A 19418-nucleotide genomic window follows, 5' to 3' on the forward strand; every position below is an offset into this window, starting at 1 on the left:
CTCTCTAGTAAAGTGTTGACTTGAAATGGCGAGAGTAGAGACACTTGCCACATTTCCATTTTGAGAGAAAAACTTTCAGTCTTTCACTATCAGGTATGATGTTAGCCCTAAGTTATGATATATTACCTTAATCAGGTTCAGAAAATTTCCTTCTATTTCTAGTTTGTTGACAGTTTTTTTCCATGATACATTGTTGAATTTTGTGTACATTTCCTTGTTTATAAAATGAGAATATAAAAATTCACCTTCAAACAGAGATTAAATTAAGATATAGGACATGGATACATACTGTAAGTGTCCTAGGGTGTAAAACAAAATTTATTTTAAAAAATATAGACAGAGAGACAGCAAAGCACATATATTTTCCTGAGCTTTTACCCTAAATAAAGGATCACTTTAGTGGGTAAAAATGAACAAGCTTCATCATGTAAAAGGCTCCAAGAGAGACGCCCTGCTCCCATATACCATGTACAGGTAGAGGCATGGGAAGGAACTGCAGTACAGGGAAGACCTGTATGACAGCCAAAAATGGAGTTTCCTGGGTAAGAAAATAACCCTGTTAGAGGGGGACATGTTTTTAGTTCAGCGGTTGTTATCATCTTCCAAACCAATAGGCTAAGCCAGCCCCCTACCTAAGCTACTGATAGAGGTATAAAAAAATAAATACTTCCTCCCAGGACACTCAGTTTTGTCTCTAACATTTACAGCATGCACACCATATATAATGAGTTCCTTTTCTCCCTCTTCACCATCCCTACTCCCAGAAGGCCAGACTCTCAGTCTACCAATGCCTTTCTTCAGTTATCTGGGATGATTGCAGGGAACACATAGCTAAGTAGCAATAAATCTACACTAATAAAAGAGAAACATGGTAATTAGCATACGACCGCTGCCCTTCCCATTGGCTAATCAGCATATCCTTATGCAAATTAACTATCAGTCAAGATGGCGGCCGGCAGTCAGGCAGCTGGAAGCGAACATGAGGCTTGCTTGCTCCAGTGACTGCAGACTCCAACGTTCCCCGCCTGACTTGCCGGCCTCTGAGCTGGCAGTTTGAAACATTCTAACAAATATAGAAGGCCGGGATCTCAGAGCTGGAGTTATACATTGTTTCGATTATAGAACCTCAGCAGCAGAAGCCTCAGAGCTAGAGCCAGAGCTAAAGCTGGCCCAGAATAAAATTTAAAAAAAGAGAAAAAAAAGGAGCGGTTGGGAACTTCAGTCAAGAACCACCAGCCTGAAAGCAGCCCTCAGCCCCTCACCCAGACTGGCCAGGCACCCCAGTGGGGACCCCCACCCTGAAGGGTGTGTGACCAGCTGCAAACAGCCATCATCCCCTCATCCAGGCTGGCCAGGCACCCCAGTGGGGAACCCCACCCTGATCCAGGACACCCTTCAGGGCAAACCAGCCGGCCCCCAGGCCTCTATCCTATATAGTAAAAGGGTAATATGCCTCCCAGCACCGGGATCAGATGCGAGGCCTCCTGGCACTGGATCAGCATGACAGGGGGCAGCGCCCAAACCCCCTGATCGCCCTGCGGCTCTGTGTGTGACAGGGTGCGGGGCCACAACCTCCCTATCCACCCTGCTCTGTTCATGACAGGGGAAGGCGCCCCAACCCCCTGATCAGCCCTGCTCTGTGCCTGATAGGGGGGAGCTTCCCAACCCCCTGATCGCCCTGTGGCTCTGTGTGTGACAGGGTGCGGTGTCCCAACCCCCTGATTGGCCCTGCTCTGTGGGTGATAGAGGGCGGCACCCCTCCCCACCCCCACGGGCCCTGCTCTGTGTGTGACGGGGTAGAGCCATAACCTCCCCATTGGCCCTGCCTTGAGTGTGACAGGTGGCAGCGCCCCAACCCCCTGATTGGCCCTGCTCTGTGCATGACAGGGGGTGGCACCGCAACCTCCCCATCGACCCTGCCTTGAGTGTGACAGGGGTCGGTGCCCCAACCCCCCAATCGGCCCCACCCTGAGCATGACTGAGGGTGGCATCACAACCTCCCAATCCGCCCTGCTCTGTGCATGACAGGGGGCGGCGCCCCAACTCTCCAATCAGCCCTGCTCTAAGCCCGACCAGGGGCTGCGCCTAGGGATTGGGCCTGCCTTCTGCCACCCAGGAGCAGGCCTAAGCCAGCAGGTCGTTATCTCCTGAGGGGTCCCAGACTGCGACAGGGCACAGGCCGGGTTGAGGGACCCCCCTTCCCCACTCCGAGTGCACAAATTTTTGTGCACCAGGCCTCTAGTGTATGTATAATCACCATCATATGATTAAGGTTATTCCCACATTAAAGCTAAGTAAACAAAACAATTTTAGAAAACAAAGTTGTTTATTTGATTGACACATTTCGTGCAACAAATGGATATAGTAATTTACAACAATTAATAAAATTGACCTGTTCTCTACTCTTTTTTGGAAATGTTCCACACATAGAGCTCATTATTTGCTTTCACAGTAAAAATAAAAAATAAAAAAGGAGTTATGGAGGCCAAGATTTCATGGAGTGTCATTAACCTGAGTTTAATTAGACTTTGGTGTTTCTTATTTGACAGATTCCCTTTATTCTCACTCCTTTAATTTTTACCTTTTATGGTTTCTTTTCACATGAAACACTTCTTTCACATGCAAACATCTCAGTCAGGAAGTGATAAGCAGGGTGAGAAAGGGAGCTCTGTTTCAGTGTCCCCAGATGCCAACACCCTCAGTTTGTAGCCATAGGCTGGGATGTTTAATTTGGTGTCAACTTGACTGGGCTAAGGGATCCCCAGATATCTGGTAAAGCCGTTACTGAGTGTGTCTGTAAGGTAAGAGTGATCCCAGAAAAGATTAGCATCTGGATCAGGAGACTGAATAAAGATCTCCCTCACCAATGTAGGTGAGCATCATCCAACCCAGTGGCTCCCAAACTTATTTGGCCTACCGCCCCCTTTCCAGAAAAAATATTACTCAGCGCCCCCTGGAAATTAATTTTTTTTAAATTTTAATAGCAATTAAACAGAAAGATATATGTATTAATGTTTCTACCTTTTTCGTAAAATATAGTAAAGAAAGGTGTAAATTAGAAACATTGAAGTTTGAAATTATGAAACGATTTATTGAACTCAGAATAGAAAGGTAATACAAAAAAAGTTAAAACAAATGCACCTGTGGCCATCACCGCCCCCCCCCCCATCGCTGCAGCGCCCACCAGGGGGCGGTAGCGCCCACTTTGGGAATCACTGACCCAACCCATTAAGAGCCCAAATAGAACAAAATGGCTGAGGAAGGGAGAGTTTGTTCTCTGCTTGAGCTTGGATATCCATCTTCTCCTGCCCTTGAGCATTGATGCTCCTGTTTCTTGGTCCTTCAGATTTGGATTGGCACTTACACCACAGGTGCCCTCCATTCTCAAGTTTTGGGACTTGGACTGGGATTTATACCATCGGCTCCCTGGTTCTCAGGCCTTCAGACTAGGACTGAATTATACAGGCATATTTGCATTCTCTTCCCTTTCTGCCTCTTGTTCTTGTCACTTAGTATATTCTGAAGAGCAATTATATAGAAACTTTCCATATTTTCTCTTATGGTTACATAGTATCCTATTACAGACAATCTTCAGGTTACATCGGACTTGACGTGCATCGTTTCGTGATTACATCACCATCTCCCATTTATTTATAAAAAAAAAAGTTCCGTCATTTCGACGTATGTACATATGTGCTTTATGTTTTTTATTATTTATTTACCACAAGTAAAGGTCAGGAATTGTTATCTTTCTTTAAATTTTTTTTTACTGTTTCACTTCATTACTGCTGTGTATGTGCTCCATGTGAGTGACGTAGGTGCTTATGTAGGTGGGTTCCGACTTATGGCAGCAAAAATCACTTTATGTTGCGCTGAAGGAACAGATCTCCGACATAACCCAAGGACCTACTGTATAAGGACATTCCCTGGCTTATTCAAGCAGTATCCTCTTAAAAGACACTCAAGTTATTTCTAATTGTTTGCTATTACAAATAATACTGCAATTAATATCCATGTGTATACGTACATAGTATTTTTCCTAATGTATTTTTTGAATGTAGTCATCATATAGGTAAGAATTCTGTATTGAAGAATAAAGAAATTTGCAATTTTGCGACATATTACCAAATTCCCAGAGGGATTATAACATTTTGTATTCTGACCAGAAATCATGAGAATGTGCATCACTCTACCATCTTGCCAGTAGAGTATATGGTCAAATTCTTGGATACCTGCTAATTTTGTAGGTCAGAAATAACATTAGGATAGTTGTATTTTTTTTCTTATTATGATTTAGGTTGAGGAAATTTTCATATGTTTAATAGCCATTTTTATAACTTCTATCAACTGCCCTTTCATAACATTTGCCCATTTTTCTACTGTTTTTTTTTGTCTCTCCTATTAACAATTTATAGGACCTCTTTGTATATTAGATATATTAGCCCTTTGGTTTTTACCTATGTTGCAACTATTTTCATGTGTTACTTGATTTTTATTTTGCCTGTTTTTTGGTGTGTGTTTTTGCCACACAAAGCTATCTTTAAAAATAAATGTAGTCAAATGTATTAATGTTCCTTCTTTTTATCTCTGGAACTTAAATTCCAAGTAGAGAAATTTTCCTCGCTGCCAGATTACTAATATATTCCTTTAGTTTTCATTCTATTTTTAACATTTAGTTTTTTTAAAAAATACATTTTTATTCATTTTAGAGAAAGGAAGGGAGAGGGAGAGAGAGATAGAAACATCAGTGATGAGAGAGAATCATCAATAGGCTGCCTCCTACTGGGGATTGAGTCTGCAATCTGGGTATGTGCCCTGACCAGGAGTCAAACCACTGAACCACACTGGCTGGGCAATATTTAGTTCTTTATCCTTCCTACTTTAATGTGGTTCAAGACATGAGGTATACAACCGATTTTATCTCTCTCTCTGAACGTCTTTGCAATGTCTCCAGATCACTCTTTTAAAAGTCCATCTTTTTTCCGCTGACAAAATTTGCAACCTTTTATCATCTACTAAATTTTCATAAACAAATAATTCTAGTTCTAGATTTTCTATATTTCTATTAATGAGTCAATACCAACCTGTTTTAGTTATAATGACTTTAATATATTTACTGACAGGTAGGGTAAGATTCCCCTTGCACCAACATGTGTATTGCTCTCTTTTATAAGGCTTTTATTGGATATTTTTGTTTGATTATTTTTCCATATGGACATCTAAGTAAACTAATTTAACACCAAATAAATAAAACATTGATTATTTTAAGAGATCATGTTAAATTGATAAATCAATTAAGGGAAAATTGAGTCATTAAGAGGTTATCTTCCTATACACATACATGCATAGTCTTACAAACATAAACTCACTTCTTCCCTTACATACAGATACACACAAACACCTAATTTTTCATTATGTGGCTTGAATCTCTTGGACTTACTTCCTTCCTTCCTTCCTTCCTTCCTTCCTTCCTTCCTTCCTCCCCTCTCCCTCCCCCCTCCCTCCCTACCTCCCTCCCTTCCTCTTCCTTCCTTTTTTCCTATCTTTTAGCAGTTGAGTATTTCTTTTAATATTTAGGAGGGTTTGTGTTGCTGTGGCTGCCTTTTTGCTATTTCCCTAATATAATACCTTACTTCCCTCTATTATTTCAAACTAAAGCTGACAAGCATAGCATTAACTGTTACCAAAGCATCAGTGATACAACATTCTGGTAATTTGCAAACAATCAAAAGTTTTCTGGAATAGAAGCCAGTATTGGAAATGTTTTCATTATGTTTTTTTAAAAAACAGTTTTAGAAGATAACACTGAGGAGTTATAATTTCTATCTCTTGCCTTTATAATAAATTATAAAATATTTATGTTTTAAGAAATCACATTCAAAATGAAAACATTTCCATTTGTACATTTAGTTACATAAAATAGTTCTTAGAAAAAGTATAGCAACCTGATTTCAGTATCCCTTCACACATGAAAAGAAACATTCATGTCTGTGCATGAGATTGTGTACGTGTAGTCATGTAATCATATTTATTATGGCATAGCCATGCCTTCAACTAGTATGTCATACTTTTTTACAGTTGAGTATGAAACAATTTTTTTTATATTCAGAGCATCATTTTCTGTTTACTGTGTTGAACTGTCATTGTAAAACAAAATTTTTGTCATCTTAATGCAATTAAATGATCATTGAGAACACAACAATTCTAATTCCATAATTCTTTTATGCTGAATCCAATTAATAGCCTTTAAAGTTCCTTAGGCTTATATTATGCTTTTATTATCACAACACTCCCACAGAGCAATAGTGAGCCCCGAAGCCTTTGAAATACGATGGCAATTTCTACTGACCTCCAGCTGCCTCAACACTTGTAATTTCATATCCAAGGTAATTGCTTTAATGCTCTTTGCTAGTATTTTTGCTATCACTTACATACTGTGGCCTCTTCCAGATATGTTTTTCCTCTAAAACCCACTAAACCAAAAAGCCACAATGCCTTGAGGAAAAGAAAATAGTAAGTCTGGGGATTAACATGCAGGCTGATGTGAGAAACTGGAGCTCCGTGTTGTGGGCACTGAGATCTTGGCTGAGGAATTGTTTGGTGGTGGCAGACATAATGGAGGAGAACGGTCCAAATGTTACACCTCTTCCCCCCTCTGCTATACCACCCTACAATTGTAAGCCTCCTGAGGATGGCTCTGCTAGTCCAGCCTGTGTTTTGCCTGTTCATTGCGGTCTTGACAAGTCATAAGAGGGATCAAGGTGTAGCTGGATATAAAACTAAAATAGTTCACTAAAGAGAATAACCAGGAAAATCCTCAATACCATTCTTTCATATGTGTCAAAGTAGCATTTTTCAAAACACATATAGAAGAACATATTCCTTAGTCCAAGTGCATAAAGAAAGTTGCTTTCATTGGCTAAATATATTTGAGAAACATAACATGTTGTGAAAGAATAAGAAATCCTATGTAATAAAAGGGTAATATGCAAATTGACCGAATGGTGGAATGACGGGTCACTATGATGGATCACCACACTGGCAGGTGGCCTGGGCCTCCCTCCATGGGGCAATCGATCACAGAGGCCCCTCCCCCACTGATCGCCCCACAGAGGGTGCCCTGAGCCTCCCTCTGAGGTGTGATTGTGGGGCAATGTCGGGGCCCTATGACCAATCACATCAGACCCACTTTGGCTGGCCTGGCGCCCGTGAGTGCCATAGTGTGGTTGTCCAGAATGTCGTCCAGATGGTCATTCTGCTGTTCAGTGGTTTGGTCAGTTTGCATATTATGCTTTTCTGATTATAGACTAGAGGCCCGTTGCAGGAAGATTCCTGCAAGAATAGGGCTTCCTGTGGCTGGAGCGAAGCAGAGAAGGGAGTGAAACCTGCTGAGGTGGACTTCGCTCCCGCTCCCAGCCGCCGGCTGGTTTGTTTCCCCTCCCGCTTCCGCCGCCCGGCTGTGTTTCCCCTCCCGCCTCCCGCCTCCGCAGCCTTGGCTCAGTTCCTGTCTCCGCCGCCTCTACTTTGCTCCCTTTTGTAGCGCTTCACTTCCATGTTGTCTTCAGTCTTCGCTCCCAGCCGGTATATGCAAATTAACTGCCATCTTGGTTGGGTTAATTTGCATATAGTTGCTCTGATTGGCCGATGGGCGTAGCTTAAGGCGTAGCAAAAGTACGGTCAATTTGCATGTTTGTCTTTTATTAGTGTAGATGCATTTTGGGGAAAATCAATATGGAGCTTATTTTTCATCCACCAATTCCTCTTCTGGGAACTTATCCAAAGAAACCCAAAACACTAATTTAAAAGAATATGTGTACCCCTATGCTCATTGCAATAACCAAGATTTGGAAGCAGCACAAATGTCCATCAGATGAGTGGATAAAAAAGCTGTGGTGCATTTACACAATGGAATACTATTCTGACACAAAAAGGAAGGAAATTTTACCCTTTGCAATAGCATGGATGGACCTGGAGAACATTATGCCAAGTGAAATAAGCCAGTCAGAGAAAGACAAGTACCATATGATTTCACACATATGTAGAATTTAATGAACAAACTGAATTACCAAGCAAAATAGAGACAGACTCAAAAATAGAGATCAGGCAAACAGCTCTAGTGTGTGTGGGAAATGTTGGGGGTATTGGTAGAGGGATTGAGGAAAAAAGAGAGAACTCATGGACGTGGACAACAGTGTGGTGAGTGTTGGGGGAGGGGGTTTGGTGGAGGTGGAAGAGGGCATAGAGGGGATAAATGGTGATGGAAAAAATAAAATAAAATGATAAATTAAAAAAATAATTAAAGAAAAAAACAAACATCTAGATCTTAGTCCCTTAAATCCTAATTATCTTGGCAGTCCTATGCTGTAGACTCTAATTTTTATCTCTCTAGCCCTGGGAAATTGCCAGAGTTGATGCTAGCTGCTCTGATTCTTATTTGTGGACCTATTCCTGTATTCTCAGCCTTTCTCTCTTTGCCAAGTATCAGTGGTGCTACTATAAGAAAAGTGGTTTATACAGTGTCAACTCCCCATATTTGATTCCCTTCCATCTGGAATCTTGGCTTTCTAATGCCTGGTTGCCTTGGTGTTTCTCTAAAGCCTTCAACTTTAATTTGTACATTTGCTTTAAGAAGAAGTGGTAGTCTGTCAAATGGTAGCTCATAATACCTGGGAATGAAAGACGTTCACTCCAGGAATTTAATATTTTGTTTAAAAAATCCAAAGAAACATGTTTATTGATTACTACTAAGTAAAATCAAAAGCATTTTGCGGGGGGGGGGGGGGGGGGGGGGCGGGGGGGGGGACTGGAACAAGTTAGATATTAGAAATCCTGTCTCGTGAGATATAAAATATCTGTGGTGGGTGGAGGGGAGAGAAGCTTTGGTACTCAAAATAGCATATCTTTGCATAAACAGGATTATAGTATTTGTCATAACTTGGAAGTATTTATATACCTTTTTGTTCTCAATTACTCAGTCTTTTTCCTTTTAGTTATATACAGTTAATTAACACAATTATTTCAATATTCCTACCTACAATGAAGATGAAATAGTTAGTTAATGGTACTTACATATTACCATTTCTTGGATATAATATCTTCTCCTTCATTCCAACTTTTGTGTTTTCTGTGTAGAGACTAATTCCTAAATGGAAAATATTGTCTATGAGTATTCATAATGATACATAAATTAGTGACATCAAAGAAGGTAATATAAATAAAGTTAATAAAACCTTTATGATTGAAAAATGGCATAGTATTTAGGTCATATTATGTTATTTCTACAACAAGTAGCCAATGTAAGATGTTTATTTAAGCAATATATCCCAATAATCATAACCACACATTACGGATTAAACTGACAATTTTTGTTAATTCATTATATGGAAGAATTAAGATAAATTTTCTTGAGCTGTACATAAATATTAACAATCTTGGCTTTAAATGAAGGAAATAATCTTCAAGAATATTAAATAATTTATTTACTATGGCAATAATAGAATTTAAGTTATAATGTTATAAATTGCAGAAGACAAACCATGTGGAAAAAACACTGGCATTGTAAGAATTTCCTACAAGTTATCTTTGAATTAAGTAGAAGTGTGAAATCTTAACAGTGTGCATAATTTTTTTTTTATTTTAATGATTCCTCACTACTAGGATAAGGAAGAAAACAATTGTTGTCAACATCATTACTCATTAAAGAGTTGAGAAGAAAAGAATCCAATAAACATTCTGTTTTCATCTATTATCTTAGTTATGAGCAGTTTTTTCAATTTGTTCTGTGCCATCTTTGAATAATTTCCCCTATTTACCACAAATTTCTATTCAACTTGGGACATAGAGGAATCAAAACAAAGCTAATCAAAAGTTTTTACTCATGCCTGGCCAGACTCGATCCCCTACTGTAGCTGATCGATGTTTTTCTCTCATTGATGTTTCTATCTCACTAACCCTCTCTCTAAAATCAATAAAATATATTAATATATAAAGTTTTAACTCATCAAAGTTTATTTCCTTTTCTTAGAAAATGATACCTATTAGACATCACAGAATCCTAAACAAAGGGAAAACAATTTTTAAAAATTTTAATCATGGCTCACATCCTTCTGTAAATAGTTTCATATTTTATTGTACTCAAGATAAAATCAATATCTAATGCTTGTCTTTATTCTAACTCCCCAAAATGCTACTAGATCTTGGGATTACACAGCTTCATATCTTGTGGTTGATTGTTATTAAGGAAGTCTTCTTTAAACACACATACACACACACAACAAAAAAAAACACCTGAAACTTCTCTTTTTATGTTATCCAAATTATTATCCTACTAGAGGCTCAGTGCACAAAAATTTGTGCACTCGGGGGGTGGGTCCCTCAGCCCAGCCTGTGCCCTCTCTCAGTCTGGGGACCCTCGGGGAATGACCACCTGCTGGCTTAGGCTTGCTCCCCGGGGAATTGGGCCTAAGCTGGCAGTCAGACATCCCTCTGGCAGCCAGGGAGTCCTTGGGGGACGTCCACTTGCTAGCAGGGAGCAGGTCTAAGCTGCAGTCAGACATCCTTAGTGCTGCTGAGGAGGCGGGAGAGGCTCCCACCACCACCGCTGTACTGGCAGCTGTCAGCCTGGTTTGTGTCTGATCAGAGTTCCCCCTGTGGGAGCACACTGACCACCAGGGGGCAGCTCCTGCACTGAGCGTCTGCCCCCTGGTGGTCAGTGTGTGTCATAGTGACCAGTCATTCCCAGTTGTTCTGCTGTTAGGGTCAATTTGCATATTACCCTTTTATTATATAGGATAGAGGCCTGGTGCATGGGTGGGGGCCCACTGGTTTGCTCTGAACGGTGTCCCGGATCAGGGTGGTGGTCCCGCTGGGGTGCCTGGCCAGCCTGAGTGAGGGGCTGAGGGCCATTTTCAGACTGGCCACACCCCCTTCAGGATGGGGGTCCCCGCTGAAGTGCCTGGCCAGCCTGGGTGAGGGGCTGAGGGCCGTTTTCAGGCTGGCCACAGCCCCTTCAGGGTGGGGGGGTCCTGTTGGGGTACCTGGCCAGTCTGGGTAAGGGTCTGATGGCTGTTTGCAGGCTGGCCAAGCCCCCCAGCAACCCAAGTTCCCAGTGGAGGCTGGCTAGAAGCAGGTATCTGGGATTTATTTATCTTCTATAATTGAAACTTTGTTGCCTTGAGCGGAGTTCCACAGCCGGCCAGGGCAGGGGGGAACCTTGGCTTCCTCCATCGCCAGGGCAACCAAGCCTCCTGCTTGCTCCAGCTCTGTGGCTGCCTGCCACCATCTTGGTTGGGTTAATTTGCATATAGTAGCTCTGATTGGCTGGTGGGCGTGGCTTGGCGCATAGCGAAGGTATGGTCAATTAGCATCTTTGTCTTTTATTTGTGTAGATATACAATTGACATTCCTATTAATTTTATTCTTTCAGTCTTGGCTTACTACTCCTAAAACATTTTGCCAAAAAAAATCTCATTTTTAAAAATAAGAAAAAGAAAATCCTGAAATCCTTGTCTAATTGGGAATTCACAATAAACTTCATTCAGAAATTTTTCACATGAAAATTTCACACATGCAGTTTCTAAGAATTATTTTAAGAGGTATATACAATATATCCTGAAATTATGAAAACCTGCAAAATAAGTTAACTTGGTTTTAAAGAATAGTGAAAGAAAATGCTTGGTAGCTGATATGGGGGAATTGAGGGAAGTGTTTTGTAATTATGACTCATGGTTTTTGGTGGTTTTTTTTGGAAGTCAACATTATTTTCTTTCTACCAGAAGAAATAATGGGTGTTATGTTTACAAAGGACTTAACTAATCACTCTTACTAGCATAATTCTAGTATATCCAATTGAAAGGATAGTCTTAAGAATGTCAAATTGAAAGTTTAAATAAATCTTAGTGATTCTTCTTGCACATATAGCTGAAAATCTTAGTCTAATGTCAGGTCAGAAATTAAATTCAGGAGCATGGAACAAAATCAATTATACATTATTCTAAAAAAAAAAATTATAAGGGAACAAAAACAGCCTGGAGTTTCTACTCTAAAATGGCAGAATAAAATTTTTCTTTCCTCAGCTTCTTTAAATCTCACCACCAACAAAAAATAACTAACGATGGGGGCGGGGGGGATTCCCTCATCAAGGTAGCAAGAAAATTATCATGGCTAACAGAACAACTTTTTAAGATCACTTGCCAAATACTGTAAATGATAACCAAAATGAGGGATCAACAACAATGTATATATTTCCTAGTATTTAAGATGATATACAGTTATGATTAATTATAAGAGTTCTAGAGTTTGTCTAGAAAGATTTTTTTAAAATGTCCCCATCCAGATCCAGTTGGAGAGCTCAAAATGGTAGGAAAGAACAAAATAGAAGCTGTGTATTGCTTTAGATTTTTTTGTCTTCCAGTCACTGCTTGTCCTCTTAGACCCCCCACATGCCTTTCTATTAGCAGCTGTTAATATTCAAAGATGAGTAATGTCATGCAAGAATGTCATAGGCACATGCCACTAGCATCACAAGGTCCCAATATAACAGATAATTTATTAGGGAGACATTTATAAGCAGAGAAATAGCAGGCTGAGTATACTAGTAGATCCCCACACTCTCATTTTTCTCTAACATGGTTTAGACACAGATGCTCTGTGTGAATCAGAGTCAGATTTCTAGGAGAAAGAGTCTGGCTTGGTCAAGGTGCTGGATATGCAACTGAGTACTGCAGGAGTAATCATGTGCCTAACAGCATGCTGTATATTTATGGGTAAGCCTCATATGGGGACTGGGAAACACCCAGTTTCTCTAAGTCATGGGTAGACAAATGGTTTCTGTAAAGGACCAGATAGCATGTATTTTATAGAGTTAGCCTCTGTGGGCCATATACTCTGTTGTAACTACTCTACTCTGCTATGACAGTGTGAAAGCAGCCACAGACAGTAGTACATAAACAAATAAGCAGGGCTGTGTTCCAACCAAACTTTATTTGTGGACACTAAAATTTGAATTTTATATAACTTTCATATTTCAGGAATTATTCATTTTCTTTGGATTTTTTAACTATATTAAAATGTAAAAACCTTTCCTAGCTAAGATGCCATTCAAAAAGAGGCAGTGGGCTGGATCTGGCTCTTGGGTTGTAGTATTTCTGATCCCTACACTAAGCAACAAGAAATATATGAATTATCTCTAGGTTCTGGAACAACATAAGGATTATGTATACCAAAGTTCAAGATGCACAGACCAAGAGCCCTGGAAGCTGCCTTACATGCCAGGACTGCTTCCATGAGCCAATCCCTTGGCGCTCAGCAGACCAGGAGTTCAGTTAACTGGACCAGCTCTCAGCTAAGCTATCAAAAGGAAGAAGGCCTACAGGGTCATAAAGATGTGTCTCTTATCAAGTAACCACCAAAACTCTAACATAAAAACTACACATGCAACCATGCTTCTTATATAAAATGAAAAGTATTAAAAAGGCTAGTGTAGAAGAGATATAAAAAGAATTATTCAAAGGAATGCAGGTAATGTCATAGAAACAGAAATTACAGGTGATAGAACTGTTTTAAATTTTGCAAATGCAAAAAGAGTTACAGGTACAAGTGTTCAAATAAAGAAATATAAAAGAACGTGTTGAAAAGTGGTCTTATTGGACTCCACCAAGATGGCGGCATAGGTAAACACCGGAGACTGCTGCCGCAAACAACCACTTCAAAAATACAACTAAAAGACAGAACGGATATCACCCAGAACCACAGGAAAGCTGGCTAAGGAGAGACTCTTCAACTAGAAGGAAAGAGAACAGCATTCCGAGGCTCAGAGGAGGCGCAGTGTGGAAAATTTAAAGGTGCGGAGGTGCGCGTGCAAAGCGGGCTGGTGGCTGAGGGCGCGGTTGTCGTTTTCATTCAGGAGGGAGTCTCAGACTCTGAGCTCCAGATCTGGGCGAGTCTCTAGGGACTCAGACTCAAACGGGAGAAGCGGGATTGTCTAGCATCAGTTGGAACGTGAGGGCAGCTTTCTCTCCGAGGTTTGCAGCGGCTGCCGGGGTTCTGAGAAGCAGAGCCTCTGGGAACAGGACTGAGAGCAGCCATAACTGCTCTCTCTGCCCGCCCTATTGATCCCGCCCTGCCCAAGCCCTGCGCAGAGCCATTTGCTGGATCGCCTCAGGCAAAGGCTAGATTAGCACCTCCCCAGAGGACAGAAGTTTTCCCACAGCTGATTCTCACAGCCAGTTGGCCTGGTGGTCAAATCCCTCTAGTATTAACTACAACAATCAAGGCTTAACTAGAACAAGACTGCACACAAAGACCACAAGGGGGTGCACCAAGAAAGCATAAAAAATGCGGAGACAAAAAAACATGACAGAAATGGAGGATATAGAGCTAAAAAACGCAATTTTGAGGGCTTGCAATAAACTTGTGGAGAGCCTCACGAAAACTAATGAGACCCTCGATGCTATGATAAAGAAACAACTAGAAATTAAGCATACACGGACTGAAATAAAGAATATTATACCTAATAGCAGACCAGAGGAGCACAAGAATCAAGCCAAAGATTTGAAATGCGAAGAAGGAAAAAACAGCCAACCGGAAAAGCAAAATGAAAAAAGAATCCGAAAATATGAAGATAGTGTAAGGAGCCTCTGGGACAGCTTCAAGCGCACTAATATCAGAATTATAGGGGTGCCAGAAGATGAGAGACAGCAAGATATTGAAAACCTATTTCAAGAAATAATGGCAGAAAACTTCCCCCACCTGGTGAAAGAAATGGACTTACAGGTCCAAGAAGCACAGAGAACCCCAAACAAAAGGAATCCAAAGAGGACCACACCAAGACACATCATCATTAAAATGCCAAGAGCAAAAGACAAAGAGAGAATCTTAAAAGCAGCAAGAGAAAGAGACTCAATTACCTACAAGGGAATACCCATACGACTGTCAGCTGATTTCTCAACAGAAACTTTGCAGGCCAGAAGGGAGTGGCAAGAAATATTCAAAGTGCTGAATACCAAGAACCTACAACCAAGATTACTTTATTCAGAATTGAAGGTCAGATAAAGAGCTTCACAGATAAGGAAAAGCTAAAGGAGTTCATCACCACTAAACCAGTATTATACGAAATGCTGAAAGGTATCCTTTAAGAAGAGGAAGAAGAAAAAGGTAAAGATACAAATTGCAAACAACAAACATGCATCTATCAACAAGTGAATCTAAGAATCAAGTGAATAAATAATCTGATGTACAGAATGAACTGGTGATTATAATGAATCAGGGACATAGAAAGGGAATGGACTGACTATTCTTGTGGGGGAAAGGGGAATGGGAGATGCGGGAAGAGACTGGACAAAAATCGTGCACCTATGGATGAGGACAGTAGGTGGGGAGTGAGGGCGGAGGGTGGGACGGGAACTGGGAGGAGAGGAGTTATTGGGGGGGGGGGAAGAGGAACAAATGTAATCTGAACAATAAAGATTTAATAAAAAAATAAAATAAAATAAAATAAAAAAAGAAAAGTGGTCTCATTAATCTTAGGAAAGAAATGCAAGTGAACAACAAAAATAAATGGTTCCAAAAGTCACATTAAAAATGCCACTGAAAACAAAGTCAAAGCATAGTGGATGGGCTTACATAATAGTAGAAAGAATAATAAAACATGAACATGAATGCAGATAAAGTTATGGGTCCAGCAAAGGACATTGACTTATATATAATTTGCATTCCAAAGTACTACAAAATTCAAGTATGCCACTAAAGTAAATTGTTTTGAAACATAGCAGGCTTGAATCTACAGATCAAGTCTCATGATATTCCAGGAAAAATGGACAGAGAGAGTTTGCTATAAAAACATGCTTTCTGGCAATTCCTCAGGCTTTAAGAATAATGGAAGAATCATATAAGCATTTATGAATGAATGAAAAACTAAGTAACATTCAAAGGAGAATGTCAGTCAGTCTTCAGAGGTCTCCAAAAAAAATCTTCAGTTCCAGAGAAACAGAAGAAATATCTCTAAACTTCTAAGAAAAAGTGCTACACCAAATTTATATTTAGTATAATTGTCCTTTATATTTCATGGAAAAGGCAGAACTTCCCACTCTTGCCTAGTGAAATGTAGCCAAAGAGGAAACAACACAATATAAAGAGCTTAAAAAAAAATGAAAACTGTAGAAAAGCATGGTTAGTGAGATTTGGGTCCATTTATGCCAACACTGAAGATTAAAGAACCGAATTATAGTTACATAATCCAATGTGAATATCATACTTCTTGGAAATGATAATATAATTAAAAATGAAAGCTAATAGATCAAATGTGGGAGGAAATCTGAGTGATATTTTCCCCATATTTCCTAGCAGGGAGTCAAATATATTTCAAACTTGAAGTATTAGTTGAAAGTAACCCTTTTTAGCTATGCAAGTGCTCAAAATTTTGTCTCCCATGTACAATTTCTCAGTAGTACTGAATGTGTTCCATTGAAGGAGAAGTATATAATGAAAAAAGAAAATTATGAGATCAATAAACAGGAGATATATAATAGATAACTGTTATTTGTGACCATCCAACTCTTCAAAACCACAACAATATATGTCCCCATATTATGCATCCCATCATTGTAGAGGTACAATCCAGAACACTTGCTTCTCTAACCATCTGGCAGCCAGCTGGCAGGCACATGGACCCAGATCTACTAGACAAAAGCTTTCACAAATCTTCAGTTCCAAAGTAAGAAATGTAACAAACCTGGCTGTATTTAGTTTGTCATTGCTGTTTGGTTGGTTTTCTTTATCTGGAATGGATAGCCAGATAAGTTTAGATTTTAGTAATACTTATCATATAATGTTTCTAGCATTTCAGATATGAACTGTAGAAGTGGTGGTAGTGACTTCTTAATCACTTTAGATTTTTGCTCTGCTTCCATATAGTACTCACTGAATCATAGTTCATGGACTTGGTTCTCTAACTCTCTCAACAAATCTGTAAACTAAATATTATATTTTATTAAACTTGTTATTTTTTGCTATAAATAAAAGACACTAATTTTTTATTCTCAATTTAAAGCTATCATTAAGAGATATGTCTTATATACATGTGTGCACACACACATACACACACAAGCTTCAGTAATTCTTTGTTTCACCTTAGTTTCCTTTCCTTCAGTTAAAGTCAAATAAAATTAAGTATAATTGTTCAACAAAAACAATTAAACATCCTTGATTGCATCTGGTAATAACATAAAAGTAATGAAAGCAATATGGAAATGTTTAAGAACTATATTACCAACGAAGGACACCTAAAATCCACAAACTATATTGCTTCTCAATAATTTCTCACGTCATTGGTCATTTCTAGTTGGAGATACTTTGGAACCAAGTAATATTATCTCCTTTTAGCATGATCCAACCCAGTTGTTTTCCTGGCTTTGTTTTACAATGAATCTCTTCTGCATCATCTATTGTGAGGTTTATATACTTAAAGGGGGATTGAGGGGGGCGCAGGAAGAGATTAAATGAAGAACTTATAGGCAAGTATGCATAACCCATGGACACAGACAATAGTGTGGTAAAGGTCTTGGAGGTGGGAGTGGAGAAGGGTGGAGAGGGTCAATGGAGGAAAATAGGGGACATTGGTAATACTTTCAACAATAAAGATAAATTAAAAAACAAAACAATGAAAAAAAAAAAAAAACAACAACACACAATGATACAGCCCTCTCTCCACATATTCTCTTACTCATAAAACCACACATGAATCTGAGCTCTATTTTGCAAGTATCTGAAGATGGGGTTGATGGCTGCACCATCACCTTATGCTCATTTTGGCCCTGGCCATGGAATGCCATGTTGGAAGCTAACAAAGACCACACTGCTAGCTCAGAAAGCCACTCTTGGAATCAAAATTAAGTGTGATTTTAAGTTTAAAATACAATGCATAATACTATTTCATTGTCTAAACTATTTCTATCTTTTAGGCTGCTTTGTGGGAATGGAGACTAGGTTGACAATCATCAAAACTAATGTTGAGTGATGAGTGATGAGATTTGTAGTAAATTTTTTTCTGTTCTGGAACTTTCCATCTTGCTTCACTTTTTTGTTTTAAATATATGAGTATACTAAAAATTGGTATAAATAAAGTTTTATTCAAAATATTTATTTTACATTTAAGAAAGAAATATTTTCCTTGTATAGGCAATTCATCATATGTGAGTATAGATTTGTGTGTATATAAGTATGTGTTTGTGTGATGTTGTTTAAGGATCACTGTAAACTAGTCCACTATTTCACTATTTTTTTCTATTCTTTATTATGCATATGCATTTTATATGATATATGGCATTTCAGAAAGAAAATAAGAGAAATTTTACATCCATTGTTTTAATGTGTCAAAGCTTTTCTCTTCACAAAGAAACCCGAAATAAGAGAAAAAACACATGCATTTATTTTCTTTTCAGATCCAAAAGTAAAAAATATCTACAGAAGCTTATCTTCCATAGTAATATGTAATGCTAAGTGCTCCATACCCAAGAAAAACCTGAGACATTACACTCTACATAATTAAGCAAGAAGGTTTTTATGAAAAAGAAAAAAGGCCAAATGATAATATGCTAATATGGCAACAGTATTGACTATGATGAGAATTATTAAAAAACTAAGTGTTTGTTCATGCCCAGAGCCTTTTTTTATTTAATATTTTTTATGGCACACATACCTCCTAAAAACATTCAAGAAAAAAAAAGTCCTCAAATCATAATTACCATAATTATACTTTTCATCTTAAAATCCTTTACACACCCCTAGAATAAATATTATATGTAGTACATAGTACCATAATTAAAGTAAATGTTCAAAGAAATGATTCTTTGATTACTATTTTCTACATATTCTATCTAATGAGCCAGAACTACACAGTGTATATATCTGGGATGTGTCTATTTGTTATTATTATTAGCATGGTAGCTCTGACTAATCTTAATTAAAAATCTGCATAAAATGTTTCTATGCCATTGTATGGAATACATTAGAAATATATAACAAAAATTAATATTGGAAGCGGCAAATAATTTAGACTACTTGTCAAAGAAGAGTCTTAAAAGAAAGCTTTCAAGTGGAGATAATGTCTTATAAAAGAACATCAGAAATTAGTAATAGCTGCAAGCTCTTTGCTTAGCCATGTGAATGCATTGTTTAATTATGGATCAAGTTTAGTCTTTAGCTCCTTGACCACTGCGATTATTCTTTCCATTTTCTTCTATGTGGTCATGCTGAGCTGGGTGATATTTAGATAAAATCTTGATATTATTCACCCATCTAATACTCTCTGGAGAGCATTATCAAAATAGGTAAGAGGGGGAAGGGTGGTACAGAGAGGCCTTTGGAAGACTTTGATTTTGAGTAAAAAAGAGAAATTCAATTTTTATTATTCCAAAACAAAA

General features: G+C 38.9%; 1 pseudogene; it reads right to left on the reverse strand.

Annotated features, from left to right (window-relative positions):
- Window positions 1–17334: 17334 nt before the first annotated feature.
- LOC139008167 (small nuclear ribonucleoprotein E-like) lies at window positions 17335–17828 on the reverse strand (annotated as a pseudogene).
- Between the last annotated feature and the right edge of the window lie 1590 nt (window positions 17829–19418).

The sequence above is a fragment of the Myotis yumanensis genome, unplaced genomic scaffold (genome assembly GCF_028538775.1).
Source record: "Myotis yumanensis isolate MYYU_CA2020_CCGP unplaced genomic scaffold, mMyoYum1.0.hap1 SCAF_4, whole genome shotgun sequence".
In the NCBI taxonomy this organism is placed as follows: Eukaryota; Metazoa; Chordata; class Mammalia; order Chiroptera; family Vespertilionidae; genus Myotis; species Myotis yumanensis.